The sequence below is a fragment of the Loxodonta africana genome, chromosome 10 (genome assembly GCF_030014295.1).
Source record: "Loxodonta africana isolate mLoxAfr1 chromosome 10, mLoxAfr1.hap2, whole genome shotgun sequence".
Lineage (NCBI taxonomy): Eukaryota > Metazoa > Chordata > Mammalia > Proboscidea > Elephantidae > Loxodonta > Loxodonta africana.
Genome location: NC_087351.1, coordinates 31,547,156 through 31,555,963, shown reverse-complemented (window position 1 = coordinate 31,555,963; position 8,808 = coordinate 31,547,156). Strand labels below are relative to the sequence as shown.

The window sequence follows — 8,808 nt, the reverse complement described above, 5'->3', positions numbered from 1 at the left end:
GGAACGCATGTTAAGAAACGCCCTTTGTAAGTAACACGTAGTCTTTCTGTAAGATCAGAGACAGAGGTGCTGGAGCAAGCACGGAAATCCTTAAGGGGAGCAAGAGAATGTAATGATAAACTTTACTTACTCAGTCAAGAATGCAGCATAAAGAAGGAATAACTCTTGATGATCAAGAGGTAAATAAATATTTAAGACTTCATTATTACAGTTTTAGGCGGTAGCATATGATTGCTTCATAGATCTAAAATTAGGAATCAATCAAAAGATAGATGACTTCATGTGCCCCTCTTCAGCGATATTTGATTTAAATTATAAGTTATACTTATTTATTAAAAACTGTAATAAATTATATTACAGAAGAGTAACCCAAGAGTAACCACTGTTGACAAAATTAAAATCCATTTTTTATCCACCTCATTACAGGTAATATTATATGAAAGTTATAAATGACATACATATTTTTTAAACCCAATTAAAAATAAAACTACAGGTCCCTTTTGACTCTGTATCAACAGAACTTTGCACTCCTCATAGTCATAACCACCCCAAAATCTGGAAAAAAAAAAACTAGCGCGTATTTGATGCTTCTGGCTTTCCTCTTTCCTTTCATCTAAATGGCAGAGTGGTAAGCAAAACATAGCTGTGTGTATTTTAACAGTATAAATGTATAGGCAGTAATGTATACTAAGAACATAAATCCTTTTACAGATGATTTCGCCACTATCCCAAAAAAACCAATACCATGGCCATTAAGTCAATTCCAACTCCCAGGACCCTAATTTTCTATTTACCTGTAATTCATTTCATCTAACTTAATTACAATTATAAAAGCCACTTGTTTAGTCTAGCAGCATTCAAAAGCAGTTGTGGTAGTGCATTGACAAGGAACTGCCAGAAATTCAAGCCAGGTTTGGAAGCGGATGTGGAACATGGGATATCCTTGCTGATGTCAGGTGGATCTTGGCTGAAAGCAGAGAATACCAGAAAGATGTTTATCTGTGTTTTATTGACTATGCAAAGGCATATGACTGTGTGGATCATAACAAATTATCGATAACATTGAAAAGAATGGGAATTCTGGAACGCTTAATTGTGCTCAGGCAGAACCTGTACATAGACCAAGAGACAGTTGTTCAAACAGAAAAAGGGAATACTGTGTGGTTTAAAGTCAGGAAAGGAGTGTCAGGGTTGTATCCTTTCACCACACTTATTCAATCTGTATGCTGAGCAAATAGTCTTAGAAACTGGACTATATGAAGAAGAATCAGGCATCAGGATTGGAGGTAGACTCATTAACAACCTGTGATATACAGATGACACAACCTTGCTTGCTGAAAGTGAAGAGGACTTGAAGCACTTACTGATGAAGTTCAAAGACCACATGCTTCAGTATGGATTACACCTCAACATAAAGAAAACAAAAATCTTCACACCCGAACCAATAAGCAACATCATAATAAACAAAGAAAAGATTGAAGTTGCCAAGAATTTCATTTTACTTGGACCCACAATCAGCACCCATGGAAGCACCAGTCAAGAAATCAAACCATGTATTGCTTTGGGGAAATCTGCTTCAAAACCTCTTTAAAGTGTTAAAAAGCAAAGATATAATTTTGAGAACTAAGGTGCTCCTGACCCAAGCCATGGTGTTTTTAATCACCTCATATCCATGCAAATCCTGAACAATGGATAAGGAAGAACTGACACCTTTGAATTACAGTGTTGGCGAAGAATATTGAATATGCCACGGACTGTCAGAAGCATGAACAAGTCTGTCTTGGAAGAAGTATAACTAGAATGCTCCTTAGAAGTGAGGCTGTAGAGACTTCGTCTTATGTAATTTGGACATGTAATCAGGAGAGGCCAGTCCCTGAAGAAGGACATCATGCTTAGTAAAGTACAGGGTCAGTGAAAAAGAGGAGGACCCTCAATGAGATGGATTGACACAGTGGCTGCAACAACGTGCTCAGGCATAACAATGATTGTGAAGATGGTGCAGGACCAAGCAGTGCCAACTTGACAGCACCTAACGACAACAGCAGCAGCAGCATTGTAACTTATAAATCTCCCAAGTAGGCCAGTCTTCAGATATGGATTTTGGATATGCCTTCCCTGGAAAATGGTGGAAAAAGTGAACACAAAGTAAGTGCAGGCTAGCTGGAAAAGCAACAGCTCAGATGGGGTGCACCCTCCTCCAGGGGCCTGGATCAGGTTAAGTCTTGAGGGAAACAGAAAATCTACCTTTGAAGTAAAATCTTTGTTGTTGTTGCTACTGTTGTTAGGTAACATCAAGTCAATTTTGACTTATAACAACCCCGTATGACAGAGTAGAATTCCCCCGTATAATTTTCTTTATGGGAACAGGTTTTTCTCTCACTGGTTGGGTTTGAACCACACTAGCAGTGGAGCACTTAAGCATTGCACCACCGGGACACCGTTGAAGCAAAATTATATTAAACATTAATGTTTGCTTGTTTGGAAATTAGTCTAAAATATCATCTTTAAATACAATGTTAATTTAACTTTTACTTTCAAATGTTTCCGTGAAAAATTTCTGTTAAAATAAATAGGAGGCAGATGCAGTAAACGCCTCTTCCAGTCACAATGGAATAACAGGGACTGGATTTGCCCGTTCTCCTGAAACAACCAAAAATCAGACGATAAAACAATGGTTGTCAAAACAGGTTCATCAAGTAATAAAGGACAGTGATTCCTGAGAGACAGAACAAATGAGGCAGCAAACCCAGCAATTACCTCATCTCTGAGCTGAGAAGAGAGTTGAGAGTCTGGGAGACCAAGGCAGAGATGGCTCACAGTACAGAACTGGAGAGAGGAGAGAGTTGCACGGGAGAACTTCAGAGTAATCCCCCTCAAGATTTCAGCTAAGTACTGAGCAGCGCATGTATGTGAAGCAATTACTCAAGTCCAGAGGAAAAAAAAAAATCTGAAAGGGTTAGAGGGAACAGTGCCCAGTGCTCATACAAGGGCAGGAACAGTGGCTGTTCCATTACGCCAGACAGGGAAAATCCATAATTAATGGCTCATTAGGTAAGCAGGAAGAGTATATCATAATATCACAATAAACAAAAAATTCAAGGTAGTAGGGAGAGAAGGGATAAACACCATCCAAGGAGGCACAAGGGGAACATATAAGCCAATATGACAAAATGTTAAGGCTTGAGAAAGCTCAATGATTATACGTAGATTAATACAGAAGATTTTGGATGATTCACATATATTTTTATTTTTTCTTTTCTGTACAATTTTTCCATTGCTAATTTACTTTACTATATATTACTAATGTAGTCAAGTAAATGAAATTTCAAAGACATTATAGTAAGTCATCAACAACGGAATTCATATTGATGCATGTATTATGGGTCTGAGACAGATGAACTTCAAAGTCCTTTTAGCTTCAATACTATTCAGTTCTGTGGTTCTAGTTCTAATGTAATTTCCATACAGATGGGTGTCACCAACACCAACCACTAACTGAAGTCATCTGTCCACTCTAGGGAACGTAACCATTTTGGTTAAGCTTAGCTCTGATACAAATACAGAGGCTGAAGTCTCCATGTGGGACAGTCCTGTAGCTTCATTTGATCCGTAATACATTGACCTATTACCAAATTATTCATGAAACAGCATTTTTTTTTTTCAGGAAACAAGAAGATACAATTTTTAAGGACATTCCATATTTAGAATAATTTGTGGAATGTAATGCGGACTCAGCTATTTGTTGAATAAGTAAATCTGAGCATCCAATAATTCATAGCTATTTTAATGATTTTCAGACATGTGTTTCTAAGCTTCTTTAGTCAATCCTCTTATTTGCCACATGGCAAATTGCTTGTTTGTTGTCACTGTTCTCCTTATTTTTTATCTGACAGTGCTTTATACCCAACTTAAGTCAAAGTTTTACAGAAAAAGATGTTTTTGATGAATGATAATTCTAAATGTGTTCTCTAGGCTCAGACGGGAGGTGTTTTTTCTTACAATTAATATTTTCTTTTTGTGTCGCCACAGCCCTAGACACTTCCTATCTGTAATAGTGATTCCCCCTTTGTCCCTGAAGCAGATGGGGGTATTGGGTGGAGCCCTGGGGTTTGGTATACCTCACTCTGGCCATGAATCATCATTCCTCTCTCAGTGCCCCATTCAGTACACAGAATCACAGTGCTGTGTCTCTCAACTGTCACTAGTAATATACGAGAGTTCCAGTTGCTCTATTTCCTAACCAACACTTGAAATTTTCAGGGGTTTTATTTATTTATTTTTAATTTTAGCTATTCTGGTAGGTGTGTAGTGTTCTCTCATTGTAGTTTCAATTTGCAATCTCCTGAGGACTAGCTGAGCTTCTTTTCATACGCTCATTAGCCATTCATATATCCTCATTTTTGAAGTGTCTGTTCAGATCTTTTGCCCATTTTTAACTGATGTTTTCTTTCTCCCCCTGTTTTTATTATTGAGATATAAAAATTCTTTAAATATTCTGAAAGTCCTTTGTTAGATATATGCGTTGAGAATATGAGAATATTTTCTCCAAGTCTGAAGCTTGCCTTTTCATTTTTAATGAAAGAGCAGAAGTTTTTAATATTGATGAAGTCAGATTCATCAGTGTTTTTCTTCTTACAGTTTATAGTTTGGTGTCCTATGTATGAAATCTTTACTGTCCCAAAGCTGTGAATATTTTCCCCTAGGTTTCCTTCTAGAAGTGGTACAGTTTCCCCCTTTACCTTTAGGTCTATGATCATTTTGAGTTAATTTTGGTGTATGCTGTGAGGTAAGGATCAAGATCTATTTTCCATAGATATATATACACAGTTGCTCAAGCACCATTTGCCAAAACTTCTTTTTGGATTAACTCTTCTTTAATTGAATAACAATTACATTTGGAAATAAAACAAACAAAAAACAGTTGCTGTCAAGTCAATTCCAACTCACAGTGTATAACCTCAATTCAGAAAGAAGCCTTCCTTCCCACCCTCAGACCCTGAATCCTGCCATGAAGGGCCCTTTCTTCTCTGCATTTAGTCTTGCCTGCTCAGTCCTGTTCAGAAAAGCATGATAAAGCCTTTGGATCATTAAGTTACAAAATCTTTGAAATTAAATTTTTCCCACGTCTTAACTGAAACCTCAAAGAGGCCACATGGAGCCTCTATAGTTTGCATACATAAACATTGTGGGGAATGTATCCTAGGTTTTCTCATTCTTTTCTTTATAAATTTTCATAGTTCAGCTGAAGTTAAAGGGTCACTGATGCAGCTCCCAGGATCTTCTTTGATTGTCCTTAAGCCAATTAGAGACTCAGACCTGGGATCCAAAACGTGTGCCCAGTTTACAGTGAGGGATTCTTATTTCTCTGTTTCTTGGCCCTAGGAAACACAGAATCATTATTTTGCCAACCACAAAGAGAACCAGTTCACCCTTTTTTTTTATGTTCTTTATACACATGGACACTAAAGTATCTTTCCTGGGAGAAGAAGCCACAGTTGAGTTAGAACAGCACTCTCAAGTGATCATGCTTCCTTCCCAAACAGAGAATTGTGTAAGAATAATTAATAGAATATTACGTGAAACCACACAGGAAAAGCTATCTCCAGTCCTAAAGATTCCTTACTCTAAATCATGAGGAATAGGCTCTGATTCAAAAACCAAGAATCCATACTCTTGACCACAGCACTTATTTAGAATTTAAAAAAAGAGATGATGTCAGTGTTAAGGATACTCAGGACTGGGAGGAACCAGACCTCCCGCTGCAACACAACTCTTCTTCTCACAGATGACTGGGCTTTCCCTCACTGGCTCTGCCAATAAGGAGATAGGAAGGAGACTCCAAATAAGGACTTTCCTGAAAGACCTTCTTTCTCAAGAGTATTTTTTTGAGCAGCTACAAAGAAAGGAAGGAAAAGGTAGAGAAAGAAAGACCCTAGGAGCTGGGGACGGTGGAGTTTTTGCAACATGGACCTGTGAAGAGACCAATATCCATCAGAATTGGAGAGACATGTGCAGAAATCAATGGAATGGATTCCAGAGATCTCACTTAGTCTATACCTGCCCTAATAATGATGAGACCAGCAGTTTTCCAATACTTAACAGTGGCAATGTTTCAGGAGAGAACAAATCCATAGGTTCACTAAGCAGAAGAGACAGAGGGAGCTTCATTAAATGTGTGTCATGGAATATTTTTCAGTCTGGAGGGAAAATGCCATTATGACTGAAAACAGGAGCATTTCCGGAGATTAGAACTCAGGTTTTCACTTAGATTGCCCCTCTCCATCCCTAGCTCAGTATCATATCAGGGCTTCTGAGTTCTGAAGCATCAAAGCTGGAATTTGTTCCTTTTCCTCTCCTTGTCCCCAGCTGAGAACACTACCTGGGAGAAACCATAATTCTTCCCACCCCTGCCAGGGCTGCCCAGGCCCTCCTGTGCTCAGGGTTTGTGCTCAGCTCCCCTGCAGTTCCTGTCACTGTGTTACTCAGAGCACAGTAGTACATAGCCATGTCCGACATTTGAACTGAAGACTTCTTCAGGTGGAAGGAGCTGTCACTGTTAACAAGATTGGCCTGAAACCCTTGATTCTCTCTTCGTGTTGAGCTCTTTAGCAGGAGTTGAGGAGCTTTGTTGAGATACTGGACATACCAGAAAAGAAAAAGACTCACTGTTGTAGAGCTGCTCTGGTAAGTGCAGTTCAGGATCATAGATGCCCCCTCAGAGAGGGTAACTGGGCCTTCTGTCTGGGTCACTGGGTCTCCATTGGTCCCTCCTAAAATTTTTTAAGATTTTGTTATTTTGGAATATATGAACAGAAGACAGTCCCCAGTGGGGAAAGGGAACTAGACATCACCCAGATCCAGGAATGAAAAATCACTTAAAAATGAAGCATTACTCACTGATAATTAGCAGCAGGACCACCACAGGCACTGAGCAAAAAGCAGAAAGCATGGCTAGTTGAGCTGTGGAAAAGAAAGCAGACTTTGTACCCTGCTGATAGGCTTGCTGCTCTAGTTTCAGATCCTGGATTCTGGGATAGAATCTGCTAGAAAATCCTTGCTTCTTCAGGAAGAGCACTTTCTACTCTGCCCAATTCACCAACTGTAGAGATAACATATACAGAGGAGGGCCAATGAGTGCCAAACCACCACGTGAATCTGGAAATAAACCACATCTATAGGAATTTTTTTATATATATTTTTATAGGAATTTTTTTATAGGAAAGAGCGCCCTCTTGTGGCAGGAGCCACTGTTAAACAGTGGGGATGAAGGATTTGATTCATCTTTTATATTCATATCTCCAGCACCATGCACAACATCTAGCCCTCAGTAACTGAATACAAAATTCTTCATTACATATTTATGCTCCTTTCCTGCTAATAAACCATCACAGTTTGTTGTTATAAAGAATGGGCAACATAAATCAGCTTACAATATGACTCTGTTGGGCTACAACCACTTCATTTCTTCGGAGTTTGGCATTGCCTCAGCTTTCCTACCACATTTCTTTATCCCTATTACTCTAAAACCTTTACTTGCACGGTTTACCATCATCTTACTTGGCCACCATTTGCTATCACGTAGAAACCCTGGTGGCGTCAAGGTTAAGAGCTCGGCTGCTAAACAAAAGGTCGGCAGTTCCAATCCAGCAGGCGCTACTTGGAAACCCCATGAAACAGTGCAACTCTGCCCTGTAGGGTCGCTATGAATCGGAGTGGACCCGACAGCAATGGGTGATGGTGGTGCTATCCTGAAGGAACTACAGTGTTCCAGTTATGCGGTCGGCTGCTAAAGGAAAGGTTGGCGGTTGGAACCCACTAGCCACTCCGTGGGAGAAAGACGTTGACAGTCTGCTTCTGTACGGATTTGCAGCCTTGGAAACCTTATGGGGCAGTTTTACTCTGTCCTTATAACGTCGTTATAAGTCGGAATCAACTCCATGGCAATGGGTTTGGCTTTTGTTTGGTTTTGTTTGTTGCTATCACATATATTCGCATTAAACAAAACAAAGAAACCTGTTGCTGTCCAGTTAATTCCAACTCGTGGTGACCCCATGTGTTACAGAATAGAAAAACTCCATAAGGTTTTCTTGGCTGTAATCTTTAAGGAATCAATTCACCAGGACTCTCTTCTGTGGAGCTGCTAGGTGATTTCGAACTGCCAACCCTTAGGTTAACAACTGATGGCAAACTGCTTGTGGCATCAGGCTCCTTATAGTTGCATTAAAAAAGAAAAAACATTGCCGTCAAGTTGATACCAACTCATAGCAACCCTATAAGACAGAGTAGAACTGCCCCATAGGGTTTCCAAGGAGCAGCTGATGGATTCTAACTGCTGACCTTTTGGCTAGCAGCCTGAGCTCTTAACCACTGTGCAGCCAGGACTCCATATTCACATTAAGGGATTGAAATTGCATGACTGTACTCTGGTACACTGTGATCATCCAAATAATTCAAAATATTCATTCTTAAATTGTTATTTAAATTAAGACAAAATTTTTTTAATGTTCATAGAATTCTCATACCTGTAGTCTTGTGTCTATGTCAACATTTATAACATGCATAAATGACCCTCTCCCCTGAACTTCAGATCTGTATTTCCAACAGTCACAGAACATCTCAAACTCTACACGCCTGTAACTAAACTCCTGATCTTCCCCTCCCTCTCCTTCTGACCTACCCTCAAAAAGCCTACTCCGTCTGCATCCTTCCTCATTTCACTTGGTAACAACTTCATTGTTCTGTTTGCTTAAGGTCAAAAACTTTGGAGTCATCTTTGGGTTTTGTTTTTGTTTTTGTTTTTTCCGCATC

General features: G+C 39.4%; 1 long non-coding RNA gene across 1 annotated transcript; it reads right to left on the bottom strand.

Annotated features, from left to right (window-relative positions):
• Positions 1-4,852: 4,852 nt before the first annotated feature.
• Positions 4,853-6,754, bottom strand: LOC111748390 (uncharacterized). Its single transcript, XR_002784145.1, has 2 exons — positions 6,667-6,754; positions 4,853-5,378 (listed from the first exon to the last, which is right to left on the bottom strand). It is a non-coding gene; the product is annotated as an uncharacterized LOC111748390 (long non-coding RNA).
• Between the last annotated feature and the right edge of the window lie 2,054 nt (positions 6,755-8,808).